Source organism: Protopterus annectens, chromosome 4.part1, assembly GCF_019279795.1.
Source record: "Protopterus annectens isolate FY-2018-M chromosome 4.part1, PAN1.0, whole genome shotgun sequence".
Classification (NCBI taxonomy): domain Eukaryota; kingdom Metazoa; phylum Chordata; order Ceratodontiformes; family Protopteridae; genus Protopterus; species Protopterus annectens.
Window position 1 is genome coordinate 53,457,377 of NC_056734.1, and position 23,126 is coordinate 53,480,502.

Genomic DNA, 23,126 nt, shown 5'->3' on the forward strand with positions numbered 1-23,126 from the left:
ACTACCCTGGGGTACTGGGTGCTATAGCCTGCACACACATACACATGGAAGCACCACATGGTGAGTGGGGTAGGGCCTACAGTCACTGCAGGGGCATACCCTCCAACAGCTAGGCCATATGCGATGGCCAGGGCATGAGATTGAATGTGTGTGCTGCCTGCCCTGGAAGCTATGATGATTCCAATATATGGCTTCTGACACAGCTGTACCACACCAATGCCAATATGGACATCCCCTACAGTCTCCTAGTGGGGGATGCTGGCTAAACACTGGTGTCGTGGCTGATGACACCCATCAGCAATGCACATACACCTGAAGACTCACACCATAATGAGGCGGATGTACAGGCAAGACATATAATTGTGCATGTGTTTGGGATGCTCAGTTCACGGTTCTGGTATCCGGACACATCCGGTGGAGCCCTGCAGTATTCACTAGCTACATGCACACAAGTTGTTATGGTATTTGCTATGCTACACAATCATATCCTGCAGTAACAGTTGCAGCAGGAACAGCATGGGGCAGGGCCACACAGCCCAACACCACTGCCAAGGCCTGTACAGGCACAGTGTAACTTGGCGAAGGAACTACCTGAGCAGGGCACAGTCGGTGAAAGGCCGTGCACAATATGACCTGTCCTTGGCAAAGAGGCAACACAAGGCATATGCACTGACACAGTAGGTATCCACGGAGTTCCCCTCTCTGACCGCACACAGTACAATGGATGCCAAACATGACACTACCTGTGCTCGGCCAGGTATAGGAGGTGCACTGTGTGCTTCCAACATAGGGAGCCCTCCAGCACCATCCACAGGTCCAGAACACCCCCAGGGTATGTCTATTGACCTAACAATTGGCAGATGTATTTACCCATTGCTATGGTATGTATGTGAGCATACAAGTGACTGTGGTGGCCGAATGTTAGGGCAGCAGACAGTACACATCCATAGTGGCACCATGACCTCTGTAGCACATACAGGGGTCACAATGGTAGCCATTAGTACACAGGGTGTCCTAACCCACTGCAGATTGTGGGCTGACCATCATGTGTGTCCGTACAGCCCACACACGTTCCATGCAGTTGGACAGCTGTGGACCAATACAGACAAATGATATACAATGGCCTATGGATATGCCCAGTGAATGACCCCAACCCCCTAAGACACACACAGACTACAGCAGGCCAGGCAGTTTGATGTAGGTTGTGAAAGCTAGGACATCCAACACCACTGTGCTGGTATTTAAAGCTGGAATCTGACGTACACTAGTATCCCTCCAACCAGCAATTTAGGTAGGTCCACACACTGACATGGAGTACCTGGCATACCAGTACAGTAGCGGCAGATGTGTACAACTATCAGCTGTGCCCCCCATCCAACCTACACATGAGAGTCATCTGCGCCACCCACGGTGCTGTGTAGGACTGTGGTTGCGGTCAGATGTCCCCCCACGCTATGCAGACATGTAGCAACTGCCAGTGCCACATGACCATTAGCTACCCTGCAGACACAGCATGACACCTGTCTGTGTAGAACGGAGGGATCAGCAACACAGTACTAACTATCTGGACATGTGACACATGCGATACAGTTGACCATACTTGGCATGCTCACACACATGATGGTATGACGGTAATGTCGGTCGACAACATGCATAACAGTCATACTGGGCATGCTCACACACTGAAACACAGGATGGCCAGGCATGCATGCACCAGTGATCTGGACATATCTGCCAGTACATTGCTATACTGTTGGATGACTATGGTGTGTGTGTGGTCTATTGTCTGTACATATGCCATGGTCTATTGTTAATTCACATGAGCTATGTGCGCAGGGTACTGCTACCAACACGTGAATAGGGCAGTTCTTTGTTTGCGGACAGACCGACGCCTTTGGATACGGACTGGGTAAGGCACATTCCAGCAGGTGGGAACAGTTGTGCATGGGTTTGCACAGTGTTAAGCACTGCTGATCTCTGGGTACAGCACCGTATACCCGTTTAGACTCCACATTTCTTTGACAGTGCACTACTGGCATACTGGTAGACAAACACGCTTACAGCCGCTCGCTCACCGACATTTCTGCTTGCATTTGTCACTCACGCTAGGTGTGTGCGATCCCTTGTGATGCGTATTACATCAGACTACATGACTACAGTATCGGGTATGTTTAACCATTTGGCGACTGCAGGCGTTCGACTGTACGGACTCGGCGGCCTGTCCAGTGACGTAATTATATTATATGCGTGTTCCTTATACGATCTGCTCCCATCTGCCTGATACATGGGAACCGATACTCTGCAATGCTGACATGTGAATATGATTTTGTTAATGCAGCTGTCCACCGTGTCATGCTACCGCATACCTACTGTACATTTTCCACCTTTCAGATTGCACAATGGGAGACTGTAGGAGTGACACCTTTCCCACTTTGCATGGGACAGTCCCTCATTAGGCATATGTCATGTGACAATACCAGACCTCTCAACTAATCGGGGACAAATTTCTACTGAATCAGGGACAAGTCAAGAAAACATCAGGGACAATCAGGGACACTTTTAAAAAAGTAGTGCTATTAACTTGAAACATTGACAGAATCAGAGCATATCAATTAATACACATGTTCTGAAGTAAAAGAAGTTTATAACTCTTACTTATTGTCATTAGTCATTAAGTGTAATTCACCACCTTTCCTCCAAAAGTCACTAATTTTAGGAGGGATTCAGAGGGTCAGAGTTAAACTTTCAGTCAAAATCAGGGACAGTTGAGAGGTATGGACAATACTCTAGCCATTGCAACTGTCCTGATTAGGGGACCTTCTCATGTTGTACATGTCTGTAGTGGTTGCTTGTTACAGGTCTTGTATACCTGACATGTCGATATGTTATATGTAGTAGCATAGGCAACTTTACTGCTGCTAGACTACGCTTTGATTTGTGCCGATATGTATATTTCTGTACTATGCATGGCTGTAGGTATGTTCTGCCCTGGCACGCCTGACATTTCTACAGAGCAGGTTCCACATTGGCCATTCAGAATGGTGGCGGCCCTATAGATCCTATATGTGTCAAGGCAACACATACCCACAGCCAGCGGTAAACTGACGACTTCCACGGTTTGCATACGTTAAGGTTATTCTTGTAGCATTATAATTTCTAATACTGTTTCCTATTACTTGTAGCTGTTTCTGATACAACAAATTAATTTCTGACACCACTACACACACTATATAGCCTCCTTTCCCAAACTCACAGGCCATGGGCCATAACTGTCATTTTGCAGGACACAACTGCCCAGAAGGATGTGTCCCTCAAAGGCGTACAGGTGTTGAACCACATCTATTATGCTATCATCTACCTAAGGTGGTCAGCAAATTATGCACTTTCCGTCACTAGCAGACCTCACATACCAATGAGTGTGAATGAACACTGTATCAGGAACAATACATAACACCCTGAGGGACACATTTAGATGATTGGTTCTATTAACCAGACACATTTACAGTCACAGAGCATATGTATTCATTCACGTTTGTCGAGGTGCATGCTGTCTATGACTCATACATGTTGTCATCTGTCATTACCTGTATTCTGCCACCTGTCCACCTAATATCACTAGTTTTGGAAGTGTTTAGTTGGACTTTGTTACATTCTGATTCATAACTATGGACATCCATGCTAATCAGGTACACGGCACTGATTTGGTCTCTATGTATTCCCCGATGGTTTACAGACTATCCAGTAGATGTGCTCTTCAAGTTTGGGAGGTGTAGGCGTATGCTATGCCCACATAGGAATATTAATGACTTCCACTGGGCGGGCCTGCTATATCTCTGCCAACCAGCACCTGCACACCTAAGCCCATTACTGCATATCCATGGTCCACCTACCTGGCACCCCTCTACAGCAGTCATGACAAATACTTACTGCGAGCGCAGCTGGGGTATGAGCACACCCCTACAGATTGCCCACTCTCCCCGTCTCGGGACACATGTACGTTTTGTCAACCCATGTATCATCACACTTGCACAACCTACTGTTCCATGTACACCTACATCCTGCTCGCATCAATGACAACAGGTTCACACGTACCCTGAATTTTTGGGGTCCCACAAGGGACTCCGTTATCCATGTTTAAAGTGTAGACCTTGCAGATCTCTCCCACTGGTACTTTCCTACCAGTGTTTTGGACAGCGGTAGTGTATTGATCTGTATTGCCTGTCTGTATGTCTGACCGGCCTAGCTGGGCAGTGTGGGGGGTACAATGTTTATTTATTGGACCTCCCAGTCACATATGCCTGGGCTGTAGATATGTTACCCCTAATTGCTGTAAAGTAACCTAGTTATGTACATGTGTATATCTACAATGACATATATATTTGTTTTGTGTGTATGTCTATATATCAATACCTGTTGTTTGTATATATATATATATATATATATATATATATATATATATATATATATATATATCCGTAGCATATCCTTGTGTGTGTGTGTGTATATATATATATATATATATACATATATATATATAAATATATCTGTATATAAATTAATATGTGCTATATTTTATATATATATATATATATATATATATATATATATATATATATATATATATGTGTGTGTGTACGGACCTCTGTGATACTCGGGGACTCATTTCTACAGTGACAGGGACAAGGCTATGACAACTCAGGGACAATCACGGACACTTCTACCATATTAGTACTATTAACTTGGAACGTGCTGACAGATTCGTAATACTACTAATTTTCTGCAGTTAAATGCGTCTATTACTCTTCATTGTTGTAAGTAGTCATTCTCCTTCAACACCTTTCCTCCAAAGGTCACTGGCTTTGGGAGTGGTTAAGAGGCTGGCCAATTATTGTGCGAATGCTCTGACCATTGGTAGTGTTGACATTGTCATACATACAGGTTGGGATATATTCTGGGGACTAGGGTTGCCACCTTTTCAAATGGCCAAGATGGGACATTTTCGGAACACACATCAGATTTTACAGGGTGACACATACCCACGGTCAGTACAAAGGATAGAACTTTACTTTTTTGCCTAAATAAAAGCTTATTCTTGTAGCGGTTTAGTTGCTTATTCTGTTTCTCGTAACATTTAGGTATTTTAGATACAGAAATAACTATTTTATGCAACTATTACATAACATATGGGACATAATTATGTCCAACAATCTCAGGACATTTGCCATTTTTAATATTTTTTGTCAGGACACAACTGCCCAAAGAGGGACTGTCCCTCGCAAAGTGGGACAGGTGGTAACCCTACTGGGGACACCAGATTGTTTAGGCCAACACTTAGACATTGTAAGTTCAGGTTTAGAACATTCATTAGTTTCCTAGGTGTGAGCTTATACCTTTAGTACTTTTGTTGTTTGCCTGTTTCTTGTACGAATTACGTTTCTTCTATCCTGACGTGACCGCTTTAGGCAACTGTTACATGCAGTATGGTACGTAGTTATTTCCTACAATCACAGGGCATTTGGCATTGCATCATTGTTGGTCAGGTCACACCTACACACACATTAATTGTCCCTCACACAGTGGTTCAGGGGGTATCCTGTTTACATCAGTGCCTTCATCACCCTTATACCATGTGCCACTATGCGAATGTGTGCAATATATTCACTCGCTTATTCGTGTCGGGACACGTGCATCACGGGCAGGTGTTTGATCCTGGGTAGTAGGTTCTGCATGATCATCTAGGGCTGGACAGTCTCGTGCACTACTACTGCACATTCCAACTTGTGTCCAGATGTCTACATGACTGGACATCATTTCTTGAGACCCATTCTAATGTTTACACAGGTTACTTATCCCATGAGGGATATCCAAAAATTTAACAAGGCCGATAATAACAAGACCGATACTGACCATTCTTCTGGCGTTATGAAAATGTGCTGGGGGTTTTACATGCAAGGGATGCATAGTTTGCAATCCTGAAACTGCCTAGGGTGACAATACCTACTACATATGCATAGTGGTCACTATGTGAAGATGTGGCTGCGACAAACTAGTAGGCCAAGTATGGCTGGATTTGGTGGACGTTCAGGTATGGGGTGGGTTTAATGCTGTGGAGGGGATGCTGGGTAGTCAATTATGCATCCAGGTGTGTTGCATTTGTTATGGACAGTTCCATCAGGACCAATCTGTGGGTATGTGCCGGTGACATTTCTGTACATTTGTATCGCACATTTTAATATTCATATGTTTGTGGGATTGTGTTCTACACTATGGCCTGTCTGGTTGTATTGCAGATGTGTATACATGTTTTTGTGTTTCTTTCTGCTTCACACACTGCTCCCTCATACACCTCCAGTTCACCTATTCTGCATATGACACAGTCTCACCTTTGAGGATTATACCATTACCCCCCACACACACACACACATATTCCTGACACTCCATCCATCACTGCTTTGGTTGATGGCCCATGACACGGTCAAGGTAACACATTGCGTACCCTACATATGTCAGGTACCTGTATGGTTGTGCTGACTACCCTGCCATGTTTGACCTTCCACATGCTATACCTCATGCACATAGGTACACACCCATACTTAACTTTCATGACATGGTTGGTATACCCGGGTAATACCCGTTCAACTGTGACACATCCTGACAAGTTCGGCTTGGACCGCAGATGTGTGGATTTCGGTTGACTGTTCTAATCATTGGTAGGATGCCACCTTTTCCTATGTCCAGGATGGGATATATTCCAGACACATATCCGATTGTACTGGACAACACATACCCACAGTCAACACTATGGATAATACTGCTCCTTTCAGCCTACATGTTGCCTTACTGTTGTAGCAGTTTATATGCTCCTTCTGTTTCGTTTACATGCTTATTCTATTTCCTATCACATATGGTATGTTAAATACGGACATACCTATTGTATGTGACTATTACATGCGTTGTGGGATAGAATTCGGTCATACGGTCGCTAGATATTTACATTTATCATGTTTTTTGTTATGTACACATCTGCCCAGCTGTGTACTCTCCCTCACAATATGGGTCAGCTGGTGACCCTGACCATTGGGCTGGACGTACCTATTGGCGGCACGCTAACATATGATTCGTTTCACTTCCACTTGGTATAACTATCTACACTGCATTGGACTAGGGGCACATCATTTTCAATGTCATTTATTCGAGGGATAGGGACCCGTTATTCCCTACCATGCATTTGTGTTTGCTTCTTCATTTTGTGTTCACAGGAACTGTCTTGCATACGTTTCAGTATCCACGGACACTGACAGATGTGATTACTATTGCTTGCAAATTGTTATATGCAAGCATTTTAGGTTGCATGTCGACAGCTGACATACGTTTCAGTATCCACGGACACTGACAGATGTGATTACTATTGCTTGCAAATTGTTATATGCAAGCATTTTAGGTTGCATGTCGACAGCTGACATTTCCACGCCTTCGTGCTGCACTTCGACACGCCCTATGCACTCGCGCTCCTTTCCTATACATGTGGCTGTGGTGGCAGCGCGCCTTCATTAATATGCATTTGGCGCTACTGCACCATCTTCACGCCACACGGTCGGTGCAAGCCTAACGCCGGCCTTGCGCCAAGCTTCATGAATCCCAGGGTTAGTTTAGCAGAGGCATATTGGTGTCAAGTGGGAATGGAAATCAAACCAGAATTAGACAAAAATCAGGCACCAACTGAATGTGCCAAAAAATAAATAAATAAATAAAAAAGAAAGAAGGAACATAAGAAGAATGATCAAATAAGAAGGCAAGAAAAATGGGAAAGGCATAAATATAACTGCACGTAAAGAAAACTCCTGGAACAACCTCATGTGGATCAGGACCTGACACATAAATGGTTAAGGAGAGGTGAATTTAAACCAAAAGATGAAAGGTTAATATTGATAGCCCAGGAAAACAGAATATGTACACATTGTTTACAAAGTGTATTGAATATGTGGGAGAAACAGACAAATGCACGTTCTGTAAAATAGAACTGGAAACAGTTGTATGTTTTGTTGCTGTATACCAAAAGGCATAAAAATGTGGCAAGACTGTTGCATTGGGGATAATGCAGACATTGCCTTATTGAAGTAACTGAGCATTTGAAACATGAGCTAGAGAGAATTATAGAGAATGCCGATGTTTATATCACTTAGGTTCACCCATTTCCAACAGTTCAAAAAACAGATGTGAGAAAACCAGGTGACAGGAGTCCATGAAAAGAAGACAAAAGTAGCATTGATCACTGAAATTACTACACCCAGTGAATACAGTGTCTTGTGTACAGAGAAACACAAAGTCATAAAATAGCAGGATTTGCAGGCAGAAACAAGGGCAATTTGCGAAGTATACCTAGACAGCTCCAATAATAGCAGGAGCAACAGGTATCAGCGTCTGTTCTGGTCACACTGCAGGTCCAGCGAAGAACACTTGGCTAACATTAAAGATTGAAAGAAGACTAAATTCATAAACTTTAATCATACTTTGACTTGGTAATGGAGTCCATTCCTGAAAAGGTGTTAGAAACCCAAAAGATATTGAGAAATTAAACTGAGGAAGACAGATGGAAGGCGGTTACTAGAAGAGCTTTTTGACAAGACAACATAACACCTGCATCAGGAGTCTGATGATGACAGCATGCAGAATCATCTGTACAATGTACAAGTAACACAATGAACACTGTAGATGATGTACAGCCATGTCAGGGCATTTGGACTTATCCTTCTAGACATGATAGTCAAAGGAAACTTTCAGGTAGGATGTGTGTGTTACTGCACATAAAATCAGGATAAACAATAGTAATGTTACAGACAGAGATGTAATATACATCACCCAAATTTGTTTGGGTATGGTGGACTGCCGTGTCCATTGATCTAAGTATATTAAGTGTGCTGTACATCTGACATGAATTCACTGTTAGTGTTTGCATGACTCTGCAGCATAATTTTCATTTCTACAGCAAATAGGCATACACATGACAAACACATACACACCACAGATATGTATTTCATAGTTATGATACATGCTCACCTCTATGACTTCTCAATACATGTAGTTCCAGACTATTATCCTTACACATGTATGGTGGCAGCCAAGAAATCAGCTTTTGAATTTTATACTAGACTTCCATGGAAACTGACGAATATAGCTTCATTTTTGTAGTTGAGCTGCACTCTGAGAACGAGATGTATTATTCAGGGTGATTATTAAAGGATGCCTCATATAATATTACTTGGATTATGGTGTCCTTAACAGTTATCTGCATTTGTTTGTAAACAATATTATACACTTGTGGCTGACTTAGTTAAGTTGGTATAATATAGAGGATTATGATTGGGTCATCAATCATAACCAGCTTATTATGCATTTGAGACATGGATGTCAAGAAGTTCACCTCGAGAGCTTAACTTTGGCATCCATGTTGAGAACACATAATAAAGGTCATAATCAGTAAAACATAATCATAATTTTTTTGTAGTACATGGAAATGTATCTACTCCATGTATTAATATTTAGAGAAAAAAAAACACGTGCAGGAGTGTAATGTGTTTTGTTAACTTCCAAAGCCTTTGAAAGCTGGTAAAACACTTTAGCAGTGACATACAGCCAGCAGGCAGAAATACAGTGTCCCCCTGATTAAAAGCAGCTTTAAAAACCATTAAGCACTTCATTCTGCAAAACTTTTGCTTATAAGTGTGGCAGAAAAAAAGTATTTAATGACATTACAGCTGTTTTACTTTGATATGTCAAAGTAGCAGCTATAAAAGGTCTCTATTGGCATAGCTCAATTACCTGTAAATAAATAAGTAAAACAAAATATAAAGAATATTATGCAACCATGATGTGTAACCTGCCATGCTGACCCTGGTATACAAACAAAAGGCCTGGCTATCTGTAACAGATATAGCCAGGAGCTATACTAGACAACTCAGGAATCGTTATTAGGAATATTACAATTCTGAAGAAACAATAGCACTGCCTTTTAGATATACAGAGTATACTGCTTGTCCGAGACCACCATCAGCTAGACTTAATATGTGAATTCCGTGCAGAAATATAGTTTAATGTCTGCAAGCATATATATATATATATATGTATTATATGAAAGATATGCTGTCCTTCTCATGAAGGTCAGGACAGCATCTGTATTCTGCAAAGCAGAATAGTAGAATACATTTTTCCTTGCTTAGGTATATTACAACAAACCAATGAGATGTGCCAATTAACTGCTGCATTCTTCATTCTCCATGCCAGAGCATTAGGCCCCATACACAACATTCACTTCCACATTTGCATTAAATACCCCAGTAAGAATCTGTACCATTGTAGCCCATGAATTTGTAGGTATGTATGTATGGTCTGACAATTATTACATAAGCAAGGGCTCATCTATGCACTGTGATCTGAGTAGACATAACTATGTCTTGCGCCCACATCTCTCATAGAGATTGTTGATCATCATAGTACCATGCAGTTATGCCACAGAACCAAAGTCTGCCATAAGTGATGGAACATTCACTTATTGCTAAGGTGTATGTCTACTACATTTGAATTCATATCTTCATTCCTAAACCAAAAAGAACTGTAGATACTCCACCAAAGGCCGCCTGCCCACAAAAATTCCAAAGGAAAGAAGAAAAAAGCAGGTACTGGCCACCACGCTGAACAGCTTCAAAACTTTTATTTAAAACAATTAAAAATACAGGAATGAGCACTTTCAGGACCAAGCCCTTCTTCAGATACAAAACTCAAATGAAACTGCAGTTTTTATATAGCTCTTCAGTTAACATTCAGTACCGCACCCTCCTTTTCTTTAGTGTAGGTCTTAAAGGTATAACCCAATTTGAAAGTGGGTTTTGTATGCTGCTAGCTCAATGATCCATTTAGCTTCATTCAACTCTGCCTCATTAATCAAATGACTTCCCCTTTTGTTTTTATTTACACATTGGATAACCTTAAACTTATGATTTTCATAGCAATATTGTTTCCCTCATACAGGGTGTACATAAGATTCTGCCTCCACAATGTACTCACATGCTTTGCAATTTCTGTATTTTTGTGTACCTGCACATTGTGTAAAATTGTTCCTACTTTTTTCTGTCTTCCCTTTATGACATAATAAATCCTTCAGATTTTCATTTCTTCTAAAGCCAAAAACTGTTTTTTTTTCCCACTACCTTGGCTATTTTTTCATCTGTCAGCAAAACATTCCAATTCTGTTTTAGTATATCACATATTCCCTCCTATGTTATAACTATATGTTAACATTAGCCTCACATTGTCCATCGGTGAGGCTCTAGACTGAACAGGTGTTCCATTCTGTTGTCTATGAGAGAACCAAGGCCTAGACCTATTACTTCTGTATTGTTTACTCTTAGTAATAGCATCTTTAACTATTTTCATTGTATCCCCTTCAACAGAGGTTACTCTCTAACTTGTCTGTTTCTTGTTCAAAATGTCTACCCTGTGTACATATATATGAAATTCTATCAACCTGCCCTCTTATTATACCACTGAATGTATATCTTGGTTGCATGCTGTCATCATGTCTTTCTATCTGATTCACACAGTCCCAAAAAAGTGTTAACAGTAGAGTTAATAGGTGGAGTAAAATTGCTGAGCTGTCTCAACTCCTTGTTCTGTGGCAGGTTTGAATTACCATATAAATTTTTAAGTGACACATTCCTACCATATAACATCGTCAGCCCAGCACTTTTACTCCACCTATTAACTCTACTGTTAACACTTTTTTGAGACTGTGTGAATCAGATAGAAAGCGTTACCTAGAAGATAAGGGCAATAGCAAGTTTTTTAATCTGTCCATTTCACAGTGGCAAGCACTGAATTCATAGAAAAACAATGCAGGAATTGTGATAAAACCAGCGGATAAGGGGGGAGCTTTAGTAGTAATGAATAAGAGTTTCTATCAGAGAAAAGTTTTACAACTGCTACAGGATGAACACACTTTTATTTGTATATCCCCTATAATGGTTAATCACACAGCTGACAAGGTAAAGCAAAAATGTACAGAATTAAAACAATTGGGACTAATGTCAGAAGACTTACATTCATTTTTAGGGATAGAACATCCAATGGTGCCTATATTCAAGGCACTACCCAAGATACATAAAGATCTGGTTGACCCCCCACTCAGACCTATTATCTCAGGTAGGGGTTGCGTCACAGAAATGAATCTATTTGGATAGAATGTACATTGAAAAAAGATTTAGATAAATTTCCCAGTATACTAAGGGATACAGGACACTTCTTAACATTGTTGCATGAGTGTATGATATGGAATGAAGAACAGAACTATATTATGGTTACATTAGATGTAAAAATTTATTTACTGTCATTAACAATACCCATGGCATATCAGCCATAGAACACATACTATCACAAATAGCTAATTTTGAGCTTGATAACATTAGGCTGATAAGTGAGCTGCTTAAAATAGCCTTAGAAAATAACATATTTATGTGTCAAGATGCATATTATCGCCAGAAGCAGGGGGTGGCTATGAGCACCCCCTGTGCCAACACTTACACAAATTTAGTGTTGGCTTTCTGGGGAGACAAAGTTATATATGAAGGAAAACATCCATGGAAGGACAAGTTAATTTTCTATGTGCATTTTGTGGATGTCTTTTTTGTTATTGGGGGGGGGGGGGGTCATGGATTTACAAAAAATTGCTGAAGAATTAGCATCTACGACCACTTTCCTTAAATTCACCATGCAGTATTGCAGTAGAGCTTTGGACTTTTTGGATGTAAAATTGCTGAGGGATGAGAATGGAGTTTTGGATGCAACCTTATTCAGAAAGAACTGTTGGAAGAATAGCATGCTACCTTATGACAGCATGCATCCAAGGTGTACATTCAATGGTATAATAAGAGGGCAGGTTGATAGAATTTCACGTATATGTACGCAGGATACACATTTTGAACAAGAAATAGACAAGTTAGGGAGTAACCTCTGTCAAAGTGGATACAATGAAAATAAAGTTAAAGATGCTATTACTAAGAGTAAACAATACAGAAGTAATAGGTCTAGGCCTTGGTTCTCCCATAGACAATAGGATGGAACACCTGTTCAGTCTAAAGCCTCACAGATGGATAATGTGAGGCTAATGTTAACATATAGTAATAACATAGTGGGAATATGTGATATAATAAAACAGAATTGGAATGTTTTGCTGACAGATGAAAAATAGCCAAGGTAGAGGGAGAAAAAACAGTTTTTGGCTTTAGAAGAAATAAATATCTGAAGGATTTATTATGTCATGAAGGAAAGACAGAAAAAAGTAGGAACACTTTTACACAACATGCAGTTACACGAAAATGCAGAAATTGCAAAGCATGTGAGTACATTGTGGAGGCACAATCCTATGTACACCCTGTATCAAGAAAACAATATTGTTTTAATTTGTATGATTATTGTAGAACAAAGAATGTTGTTTACCTGGCTGTCTGTCAGGACTGAAGCTCTTTCTATGTAGGAAAAACTAGCTGCATGCAGAAAAAACAGAATTTTGAACCATTTGTCCTCTGTAAGATTAAAACATGAACATAATGCACTTTTCCAGCACATTTCTAAGTATGACAATCATAAATTTAAGTTTATGTTTATACAATGTGTAAATAAAAACAAAAGGGGAGGTGATTTGATTAAGGAGACAGAGTTGAATGAAGCTAAATGGATCACTGAGCTAGCAGCATACAAAACCCCAGGTTTAAATGGGGTTATACCTTTAAGACCTACACTAAAGAAAAGGAGGGTGCGGTACTGAATGTGAACTGAAGAGCTATACAAAATGCAGTCTCATTTGAGTTTTGTATCTGAAGAAGGGCTTGATCCCGAAAGAGCTCATTCCTGTGTTTTTAATTGTGTTTTAAAATAAAACTTTTGAAGCTGCTCAGCGTGATGGCCAGTGCCTGCTTTTTTCTTCATATCTTCATTTCTGAAGAGAAACTGCTGAACTCACTGTATCTGTTGCTCGCACATTGCGATGGAGAATCTTGCATGAGAAACATCTGTGGCTCTTAAACACCAGCAGGCATACTAGACATACATTTCACAAGTCATGTATTTTCATCTTGCCTGGAAACCAACAAAAATCTCAACAAGTGAAATAAAGCAATTATGTTGTCACAAAAGAGTGTAGTTTAGGAATAGAAACCAAATTCAAAATAAATAAAATCAACAACAAAACAAACAAAAAAAACATTTCTACAGAGGATTTTTACTCTTGTGCACATATACTGCAACCCTATAACTTGCACTAACTTGGAGATCCCGTATCTCAAGAAAAAGGGAAATTCCTATGTTGCAGCAGTCAGGATCCGTAAATGTAAAAACTTAGCATCACACAGTGGTGACCACACATTAGAATGTTGAACATGAGTGTGCCGAATCTTAGCCTGACAAACATAGTGCAATAAGTATTTTCTTGATGCGATTCTCAATCGTGTTTCCTTTAAAATGGAAAGCATGAGGTAACTGTGCTTTGACAACATGCTGAGACACAATACGTGGCATCCTTTAATTCCTTACCAGTCACTGGTACAGCGCATCCTCTTACTGTAACAAATCAACGTCAGACTGAGAGCAGAAAGTGTTATTCCAGTATCAGGTTTACTGGCTGCACCACTGTCATTAAAGACAAGTGTAGGTTTCCAGAAAATCACTGATGACAGATGAAAGCTGAGATTATTAAAGCTCCTTCTGAAATCATTTCTAAAGCAATTTACTATCCATGATGGTGTATCACCCAAAATATAAATGGAATCCATATCTGGCAATATTTAAACTGTGTGTTTTGTCATTTTAACTGCATTCTGACTCAAAGTACTATAATACATTTGACTGACATTTTAATATCATTCCTGACCAGCTGCATAGATTAACATTAATCTTATTGAAAACCTGCTGGATTAACTGTAATGATTGGAATGCATTCACATATTTTCCCATGCATGTGTTTTTCCATTCTCATCAAGCAAATAACAGAGTATTAGTTCATCTTCCTGGATCATAAATTATTTAATTCCATGATCTCATTTCAAACTTATAAAATAAAGGTATTTATTACCTGAAGTCTACTCTGCTTGTCTGCTGTACAATGTTAGTTACAATTGTATGTCCCAAAGGAACCGTATGCAAAGCTAATCAAAATTACCAAACAAAATGAGATTAAAAAAAAAAAACAACTTCTGTGCAGAAATTTTAACTAGTTACATATCCTAGTTGAGCATTGTTTACAATACTATCTCACATTTCTGTATTAGTTTTGCATGGGATTTCCAGCTTGTACTGTTTAACCTGAATGCGTAATCACAATTATCATGTTTAAAATTAATTGCATAATATATGATATGGTTCCTTTCTAGTGGCCTGTTGAATTAAATCAAAGTTAATGAATGTAAGACTGTATAATGGTTAAAGTAAGCCCAAGTAAACTGCATACTATGAGATGACATTTCATTTTTACACAGATGTAATGAACACCAGAAGATGTTCATATCTTTGTAAATGGAAGCAATAAGCACAGGTTTTAATGCTGTGTATGTGTCACATCTATCACCAATTACAGAGCAATCCTCCTATGCATGTTGGCAGTATCCATCAACCATGTTAGTTAACTTATTCAGACCTGCATAGCTGATGGTACTGCTAACTACCTTTCTCCTGCAGCACTTGTTTTGTGGGCTGCCTTGTCTCCTTCAAGTCTGTGGCACTTGAAAGGAAGGCCAGGTACATCAATTCTGTAACAGGAAACTTAACTGCATTATGGGACTTGTGCTATATAGCTCCACAGTTATGAAGTTTAAATGTGAAGAAATTATTATAACAGAATAAGTAAGGCAAAATATGATATACTTTTTCTGCCAAAATATTTTATCCAGTCTTAAATTTTCTTTGATTGGAATTTCCAAGCATTTCCTGTCCAGCCTGCTAGCAGTCAGGAATGTGACACCTCACTAAATGAGGGCCAGCAGGTATTAATGAAATCAGTCTTGGGAATAATGCTAGGTTTCATCATGAAAACATCAGCACATTAAGTAGTCACAGAAGTAGCACTGAAAAAGCAGCAGTACCCAGCTGCTAGATGCTATGCTGTATAGATGCAGAGAGACTGTGTGTGCATGTGCGTGCGTGTGCATCTGTGTGTGTGTGTGTGTGTGTGTGTGTGTGTGTGTGTGTGTGTGCGTGCGTGTGCGTGTGTGCATGTGCGTGTGTGTGTGTATGTGTGTGTGTGCGTGTGCGTGTGTGTGCGTGTGTGTGTGTGTGTGTGTGTGTGCATGTGTGTGTGTGTGTGTGTGTGTGTGTGTGTGTGTGTGTGTGTGTGTGTGTGTGTGTGTAGGTATGCATATGTGTGTGTGTCTGTCTGTGTGTGTGTATGTAGGTATGTATGCATGTGTGCATGTGTGTGTGTGTTTGTGTAGGTATGTAGGCATGTGTGTGTGTGTGTGTGTGTGTGTGTGTGTGTGTGTGTGTGTGTGTGTGTGTGTGTGTGTATGTAGACACATATGCATGTGTGTGTGTGTGTGTGTATGTATGTGTGCGTGTGTGTGTGTGTGTGTGTGTGTGTGTGTGTGTGTGTGTCTGTGCATGTGTGTAGGTGTGCATGTTTGGGTGTGTGTGTGTATGTGTGTGTGTGTGTGTGTGTGTGTGTGTGTGCGTAGGTGCATATGCATTTGTATGTGTGTGTGTGTGCGTGTGTGTGCGTGTGTGTGTGTGTGTGTGTGTGTGTGTGTGTGTGTGTGTGTGTAGGTGCGTATGCATATGTGTGTGTGTAGGTGCATATGCATGTGTGTGTGTGTGTGTGTGTGTGTGTGTGTGTGTGTGTGTTGTGTGTGTTTGCATATATACATGTATGTTTGATGAACTATTTCTCATTTTTAAAGATTAATGTTATAGTTATATCTACCTGATACGTTTAGAAAGCTGTTTCTGTATTTGGTTTAACAGTGATATACTGGAGACAAAAATAATTTATAAAATATAGCCAACATGTCTGCTGAGAAAATTCATATTGACATATTTCCACTTATTGTTTGAAAAGGTATATGCCTCAGTTTAATTTCTCTATTTATTTTGAGTTTCTGATGCCATGGCTGGAATGGACTGCATTTTTAAGTCAGGGTACAGTTTGAGTTTATAAATTAGTATTTTATCAGCCTTTGATGTTAACCAAAAGTGCTCTTCTCAACATCCACATTGTGCCTAGAATTGCCAACTTCTTTAATTCATACAGAATTACATGTATTGGTAAAATATTTAAGTATGTCTGTAATTTTTTTTTTTTACTAGCCTATTGCTCCTACTGCTAGTGGAACTATCTGGGTATCTTTCTTCCACATTGCTGTAATTTCTGCTTGCAAATCCTGGTATTTTATGACTTTGTGTCACTCTCTGTGTGTAAGGGACTGTAATCACTGTTCGTAGTGATTTCAATGATCAATGTTACTTAGAACACAGTGCCAGTGGTACAGTTCCTTTTGGGGCTCGACCTTGGGATTTCCCCTCTCTGCCCAAGAGATCGGAAAGGATCAAAAATCAGAGGGGAAGGGGTCAATTGGATTTTCAAACACAAGTCAAGACACCAAGAGGGAGAAGGAATCTTGGGAGACAAGGTTATTCAGAAAAGAAAAGTATAGAATGGGTAGCTTGGAACGATAACAGTGACATTAAAGTAGAGTGTGATGGTAAGGTTTTCATTCAAAAAGGTTTTCACATATTCACTTAAAGTGATTTGAGTTTTAATGCTACTTATTGCAAATTATTTGAGAAAGGGTTCAAAAATTTGTCCTGAAAAAAAGAGGTAATACTAAAGATGCTATTTCAGATTTAAAACTATTTAAGAGGAAATTGAACCTTTCTTTTCTTAACAAAGATAAAGATAATTATCATTTATAGAACAGTTTGAGAAAGAAAAGTGTTTTTAATCCCCTTCTACATAAGACTATAGACCTTTGAGAAAGCCTGTGAGCAGCATTTATATTCCCTTTGTGATGGGAGAAGAAGAGGTTCTCTATCTTGACTTGTAAATAATGGGATTTGTTAGATAAACTAACTAGTGATAAATCAATAAGTGTTATGAAACCAAGCAAAAGCAGGGGTGTAATGATTGCCAGTCAAATTGACTATGTCAGTACGTTTTTTAATATACTCCCAGATGACACGCTACTCAGTGGCTTCAAAGAATGAAATAAATGTAGCTTATAGAAACATTGACCTGCTATTGGAGGATGCCTTACTTCAAGGCATTATTTCACCTGAATCTTACATTTTTTTGTATAATAAAGATCTCTTAATTCAAGCAGCCCTTGGAATTCCAAAGACACACAATGATGTAGTACAACCACCCTATAGACTAATCGTAGCCACTCAGGGATCTAAAACCTATCCCCTGGCAGTTTACATTGATAGAAAATTAAAATCTATACTTGGGTACCATCCTTACATCCTACGTAACTCATGGGACTTTTTAGCAAAACTGACCCCAGAACACTTTAGTTTCTTAACAATCAACATTATTGATCTATTTTCATGTATCTCTCATGATACTGGTGTGCAGTTTTTTGAAGAGGCACTGTTGGAACACATGTTACTGGATACTAGAGAAATTAGATTCTTGTTAGATTTATTGGATCTGATGGTTTGCAGCAATTTCTTATTTTTTGAAGGAGAATATCGCAGTCAAGTCAGTGGTGCTATGATGGGCACGGCTTGTGCCCCCATTTTTGCGAACCTAATCATGTTCACTTGAATTAAACATTATGTTATAGATACAATGTAGTCGCACTTATGGTCACCATATGTTAGGGTTTTGGATGACATGTTACAAATCTGAACTGGTACTCAGTCAGACGTAGAGTCACTTTTGACCTACAAAGCTAAAACTACTTGTTGTTCTTCTTTTGGCTTTTCCTGGTTAGTGGTCGCCACAGCGGAACTCTGGTCTGCTAATGATTGGCAGTAGATTTTTATGGTGCTGCGGTGCCAGCCCGATGCCCAACCTTCAACGAAGGCATGCCCATTCACGCATGTCTTTTGAATGCCACTCGACTGTGGGGAGGACATGCAGACTCCACACAGAAGGTGCTCCAGATGAGACTCAAACAGGAGAATCTCTTGCTGTGAGGCGACAATGCTACCACTAAGCCACCATGTCTTGTACAAAGTTAACACCACTACTTTCCTGAAAGTTACACACCAACATAGTATTCTGAATGTACATTTTTTGGATGTACAGTTGACCGGTGAAAACAAAGAGTTTGTAACATTATCTTTAGGAAGGATACATTCACTGACTCCTATTTGTTTTACAATAGCTGCCACATCTGGTGTTGTAAAATAATTTAGTTAAGGGGCAGTTCATTAGGGCAGCTAGAATGATATCAAATGACAACCTATTCCATTGGGAACCTGACATTATGACTGATATGTTTTTGGATAGGGGTTATCCACCTGATTTGTCAAATTTGTGTAGAATGGAAGTTGTTGAGAATAATAATTATAAATATCAGCCTATTTTAGCTAACCCACATTATTGAAAGGAATAGGCCAGGCTAACAGTTAAGTTATAACACTTTTCATCACACGATGGCCATCAAATATAGTGATTTAAGTTGAAGGATAAAAAATATTGTTATCAACAACTAGGCAATACTAAAAACAGATGATGAGATTTTTCAACATGTGGTTGAAACCCCAGTGTTTGCATATAAAGAACATAACGATATTAAAGAGGAATTGGAAAAGGGCAAAGAAGTGTTAAAAGAGGGAACTGCAAAATGCGGCAGATGTGGTTATTTTCAATATATTATAGACAAGAACTGCCTGCTGTCACCATAGCCAATTTGTATCCAAAAACATCTCTTCTTATGTACTTAATTATACCATCACCGTATAGTACTTCCTCTACCTGACATGCATGATTAATGTTTTTTCTGCATCATTTGTTAATTGTAAATGCAAAAATCAAATTTCTGTATATGTTTTACTAAAACCTAGTCTGACTACAGAATGAATATCCACTGCCACTGCAGCTACTCTGTGTACAAATGTTATCTCTCCTTATTTGTTAATCGTACTCAGCACATGCTTCTGCTACTCTGTGTACAAATGTTATCTCTCCTTATTTGTTAATTGTACTCAGCACATGCTACTGGTACTCTGTATACATGTGTTATCTCTCCTTATTTGTTAACTGTACTCAGCACATGCTACTGCTACTCTGTACACAAATGTTATCTCTCCTTATTTCTTAATTGTACTCTCAGCACATGCTACTGCTACTTTGTATACATATGTTATCTTTTCTTTTGTAAATTGTATTCTCAGCACATTATATGCTATGCTTGATATGCATGTTTGTTATAATGGGCTCTTCTTGGCCCAGTGGACTTCCCCGGTCGTCAAACTGAAATATATAAACAAACAAACAAACAAACAAATAAATAAATAAAAACAAGTTAGTTCTGAATAACTACTGTCAATCTGAAATCATTTTAGATAAAGAAATTCTAATTCAACAGACTTAGTACGCTTAGCTGTTTGCAATCAGTGTTATTCTTTTTAAGTAGGGAAAATGGAGAGAAAACCGGCCGAAAGAAAATATGAAGATCTATATGATATGAAAAAGGACAACTTGAACAATGCCCTATATAGACATTTTATAGCCTGTGATAGCTTCAAGAAATTTGCATTCTTTTAAACACTTTTATTGAATTATTAGTTGTGACACGCAAATTTGCACACATATATTGCTATATATCATATAATCTAAGCAGAATTACATAAATTATTCAATTCCTGCTCCTTTTTAAGCACGAAACATCTTTATTAAGCCATCACTTATGACATAAGCAATCATACATTTATATAAATGAAAACAAAGCACACCGACACAATCCTAGTTCCAATCATTTTACATCACAAACCATACTGATAGTCTTCCAGTTGCAAACATTATACATCACTTATAATCTGCCCAATCATTTTCAGTCAAACATTACACAGCTCCCTCACCTGTATTTATTGTTTCCACAATTACAATTTTTTCCTATGTAGTTTGCTCCTACTCTTATCTAAAGATCTCAGTTTAAGCTGTTTTATCTCTGTTACTATATTCACTACTTCTAATATAGTTGGCTTAGATTTTGAGTTCCATTTTCTAGTAATTGTTTTTTTTGGCAGCTACCATAATTAGACATAGCAAGCTCATGTCTAGACATTTCTGAGTCTGTATCATAGCTCAGAACAACCATCTCCCTCATCACACCAATCTACCCACTCAGCATCTCCGACAGTTTATGCTTGGAAATGTTTATATAGATATTTTGATACCCCAAGTAGACTCCAGAGAATGTTTCCTCAAGAAATTTGTATTTGGTGTTTTAGAAATTGTTCATCCTAAAGCCAGAGAAAGATCTTGGGAAACAGATATATAGCACTAGAAACTTCTCTGGCAAGTGAAGTTGGATGCAACAGTAAAGCCAGATTAAATGATCATGTATCTATACAATTTGTGCTTGGGATGAGGGCACCAGAACTGTGAATCATTTTCTAAATACCATTATATTCTTTAGATTTAATAATTTCATGAATGTTTTTACTAATGTGGCTTTATACACATGATGTATATATATATTTTAACATGATTTCAGGGGGTGGGATATTTTTGATATTTTTAGTGGTATGTATTTATTTAAGACATGAAATAATTAACCTGCTTACTAATTAATAATGATAGCATATATTGAGGGAAACTGAGGTTATTAAATGTTCTGAAGAAGTCCAGGTTTGGTAGAGGAAAGCACTGAACTTCCTTTGGTTAATGTGAATAAACTTTGTTTTGCCATGAACTGCATTTTGGAATATTCTTGTTCATAGACTATGATAGCCCTAGACTACGTGGACCTGTTGGTGGTTATGAAGTTTTAAGTTGGTCGCACGGTTGCACACCTATTTTTTTTTTTTGGTTACTTTTTAAGAACTCGTTATGACATTTTGTTCTCATCTATTCATGTTTTACTGCTAATTACTAAACCTTTATACATTTCCTCCTGCTCATGTTCTTTTGTATCACATTTGTCTCCCAGGTTGATATTTTCTTGGGGCTGCAGCTTTCCTGTCACTAGCGCCATCTGTTTTAAATGTTGTGTTTAAATGCAGTTGTGATATGTAAAGAAATAACTCTTAATTTATTGAACTAACTTGCAACAAATAAGACAAATTCCCATTGTTAGATAGCAAACACACTGCTACTTCACTTTCTGAGTGCATACCATGCCTCTCAACCTCTTAAAGCAAGAAATGTGGACAAAGCCATAAATAAAAGTGAGACAAAGGCCCAAAAATAGGCACAATTTTAAAATATTGCTCTTAGAACCTTAGAAAGTTGATAGAATAACAGGTTTTGCATTAGCATGGATTTTATGAAGGATATGAAGTCTGAAACTCAACTGTCTGTCATTATTTTCTAACTGCAATCTGTAATGATTTACCACTAATTTGCCAGAAAACCACAAGTATATGAAAAATGAACCAAAAATATGAAGCCAAAATCTGGGCATTCTTGGAAAATCTGTACAGCTGAGAGGTATCATAGTTCATTGTGACTGACTTGTTGTCATACACATCTAAAAGGAAGTTGGTGTATTTTAACTCCAGACGCATCCAGTATCCTAGCTGACCAGTTACCTCAATAAATACAGTGAATGCTAATATCAAATGTGATAATATATATTTCTGTGAAAAAGCTTGTTCATGGAATAAGTGCTCTACAGCAAGTAATTGTAACAAGTTAAGTTTAAATATCTGCTCTGTAATGTCAAGTACAAGCACAGAGTTGTGCATGCTTACTTCAAGAATTTCTCGCTTTTTAATTCTTTCCACTTCCTCATGAGCAATCATCCCCACACAAGTAAACTTAGATAATATTACAGCTTACAATATTAATTGCAGCACTGAGCAGCAATCTTCCTCAGACTGTGGATACAAAAATCTACATTGCTCTGAGCAGTGTTTTATAAGGCAGTATCTTTTTTTTCTTGTTTTTAAATATATTTTAAATGCAGAAGAAACCTGTA